General features: G+C 67.1%; 1 protein-coding gene and 1 pseudogene across 3 annotated transcripts in view; both read right to left on the minus strand.

Annotated features, from left to right (window-relative positions):
- MOB3A (MOB kinase activator 3A) overlaps nt 1-3,130 on the minus strand; it is a 21,388-nt gene that overhangs the window by 10,885 nt on the left and 7,373 nt on the right. The gene's annotated exons all lie outside the window — the stretch shown is intronic.
- On the minus strand, nt 2,531-3,124 carry LOC144228682 (MOB kinase activator 3A pseudogene; annotated as a pseudogene).

Consider the following 3,130-nt stretch of genomic DNA (forward strand, 5'->3'; position numbering starts at 1 on the left):
TCCTCATTGTGAGAAAAAGAGCATGCTCACAGGGAAGGGGCGAGAGAGGCTCCGCGCTGTCAGCACAGAGCCCGACCTGGGGCTCGAACTCGTGAACCCTGAGATCATGACCTAAGCTGAGATCAAGAGGTGGACGCTCAATGACTGAGGCCCCCGGGCGCCCTCGAGTTTCTGAACTGTGGTGAAAGCGGGTCCAGGGAGTCCCGGGGCCGGTCCCTCTGGGACGCGGTGTGGAGCGTCAGGCGCCCCCGCGCGCTGCTCTCCACCCCCACCCGTTCCCGTCTCTCTCTGATGGCACGGGCGGGGCGCTGCCAGCACGAGCAGGTGGGTCCCCGACGTGAGGGGCTAGCCGCCCGGGGAGAGGACGCAGAGACGCCGCCCCTGAGGGGAAGCCACGGTGTGCCGCGCGCACGTTCCCAGAGGACACGCCGGCGTGCGGGGCGCGGGTGCAGAGGAAAGCTCTCAGGGCCGTGACCGCAGGGACAGCGGGGGACGCCCGAAGCCTGCAGCTGGGGCGCGTGGGAGAGGAAAGGCCCTCACAGGCGAGTGGGCCGTGAGGTCCAGCCTGAGCCTGCGCGTCGAGGGTGCCACCCGGCTCCCTCCTCTGTACCTGGGCCCAGGTGGCCTCTCGGGGCAGGGGAACAATGGTGCTGGCGTTCAGTGGTCGCCAAGCGCCGGACTGTGGGGAGCAGGCGCCCCGGCTCCTGGGCGCTAACTCTGTGCGGCGTTTGTTCAGCGTCACTGAGATGTGTGCGCGTTCCCCACCGCCCGCCTCTGGACACGGAGCGTGGTCCGTGGGTCCCTGAGGAGCAGACGCTAACTGTGAAGGGCCCTGGAGGCCACGTGGTGGGACAGTCCCCTGAAGGCTGGCAATCCCCACGCGCTGGGGGGCCCCCCAAAGTGGAAAGAGGGTAGAAGCTCAGAAGGAGCATCAGGCCCGCAGCAAACCGAGAAAGGGGCCCCGGGGCGCCTGCCTCGGCACTGCACCCCCGCGGGGCCCGGGCGCCAGGCTGGCCCTGCCACCGCGGCGCCTCTCCTAGAGCGGGAGCCACAAGGGCGCTCCTGGGCGAGGAGGCAGTTTAAAGTGGGCTGGTCTGGATGGGCCCGAAACGGAATCTTCCAGAACTTTGCCGCGCCTGCTCCTGAGGCTACTCTCCTGCGGGGTGCACAGCTGGCCCCGTCTGCTTTTATAAATAAAGTCACACCGGGACACAGGCCACCCAACTGCTGATGAACTGCCTACGGCGGCTTCAGGCCTCCAGCACAGACGTGAGTGCGCAAGGCACACAACGTGGGGCCAGCGATGCGGGGGAGTGAGAGCCGGTCCCCACGAGGGAAGGCGCGCGGCCCCCGGCCCAACACTAAGCACAGGCGGAACCAGCGCGGGGCCAGGGTGAAGCGTGGACCCCGTCTTCCTTTGCTCAGCCACAGACCCGGCCCCGAGGGGCAGGGCGCACCGGCACCGCTCTCCGCGTCACGCACTTCCTTCCGCCTGCCTGGCCGGGACGGCAAGCTGTGGGGTGGCGCTGGCCACAGGGGGCAGGGCTAGAGGCTGTGGCCCAGGCCAGGCCGGCTCCCCACCCAACGTGGCCGCGTGGGATGGGCCTGGGGCGCCCAGAGCCTGAAGGACAAGCGCCCACGCGAGGCCTCGGGGTGGCTCTGGACGGCCGCGTGGCACCTGCCAAGTGACTTCTCTGCCTCTCGATGGTGTCCTCTTCTGTAAGGAGCCCCCTTCTGCGGGTGAGCGGTGGGCTCGGGGCCTCAAGCTCTAGGGTGCTGTCCCCCAAGGAGCGGGTGGGACGTGCCGGGGTCCCTGCTGGTGGTCACGGCGACAGAGGGAGCACACACGCAGTGAGCGAGGGCCCCTGGGCTGTGGGGGGAGAAGCGGGAGCAGAGCCGCCGGCAGCCCAGAGCCGGGCCTGAGTCCTGTCTGCCCAGCAGCTGCTCGGGGACACGGTGTCAGCCCTGGCAGGGACAGCTGAAGCTGCGTCCAGGGGAGCCTCCTGGTGTCACTGTAACAAATTGCCACCGGCTTGGCGGCTTAACTACTTGCTGCATCCGTCGTTGTCAGAAGCCACAGCTCTGAGTCTGTCACTGGGGTGACGTCAGTCAAGGTGCTGCAGGCACCATTCCCTCCGGAGGCTCCAGGGTCGGTCCGTGTCCTTGCTGCCTCAGGAAGCGCACGGCCCCTTCCCTGCCGCGCCGTCTCTCGTGTCGATCGCACTCTGCCTCCCTCTCACAAGGGCCCACAACGACGTTCAGGGCTCAGCAGGATGATCGAGAATCCTTCCCCATCTCAGGGTTCTTAACTTTAAGCACCAGCACGTCCACCGCGCACGCGCACGTCCCTCGGCCACGAGCAGGAGCGAGGCGCCCACCCCCACCACCCCACGGACGGACCCTGAACACATGATGCTCGGGGAAGGANAAGGAACCAGCGAGAGGCCACGCGGAGTGTGAGTCCACGTGCGTGAAACATCCAGAACAGGCTCCTCCACAGACGGGAGGGGGCTCGTGGGTGCGGGGGGCTGGGGGAGAAGTGCTGGGGTGCTGGGGCTTCTTTCAGGGGGTGGTGGAACATTCTGGAACCAGACGTGGTGTTTGCACAAGTCTGCAAACATACTACTGAACGCCCTGAACCGCACGCTTTAAGCGGGCCGACTGTCCGAATGGACCCCGCCCGGCCGCCCCGACTCACCGACGTGGCTGGGGAAGAGCTCCTCGTTGTTGATCTGCACTTCGATCCAGTCCATGAGCAGGTCCATGTAGCGGGGGGCCGACAGCGCCGTGGGCTTGCGGAACTGGTGCTCGTCCTGCCAGCGGTACTCGTACTTGGGGCCGCCGGACATGACCGGGCAGGACTGCTCCGTGCACTCGTCACCGATGGTGCCGTAGATGAGGTTGATGCGGTTGAAGAAGTCCACCACGTGCACGGCCACCCAGTCGCTGAGCTCCTCGCCGGGGGGCAGCTGCACGGCCAGCTTCAGGTCCAGCCCCGCGTTCAGCGACGCCTGCGCCTTCTTGTGCAGCTCGAACCGCTGGGTGCCCGGCTGGAACTTGCGCTTGGGGCGGAAGGTCTTGTCCTTGTTGAACACTTGCTTCAGGAAGGGGTTGGACATGGCAGCCTCCC

Source organism: Crocuta crocuta, unplaced genomic scaffold, assembly GCF_008692635.1.
Source record: "Crocuta crocuta isolate KB4526 unplaced genomic scaffold, BGI_CrCroc_1.0 scaffold443, whole genome shotgun sequence".
Classification (NCBI taxonomy): Eukaryota; Metazoa; Chordata; class Mammalia; order Carnivora; family Hyaenidae; genus Crocuta; species Crocuta crocuta.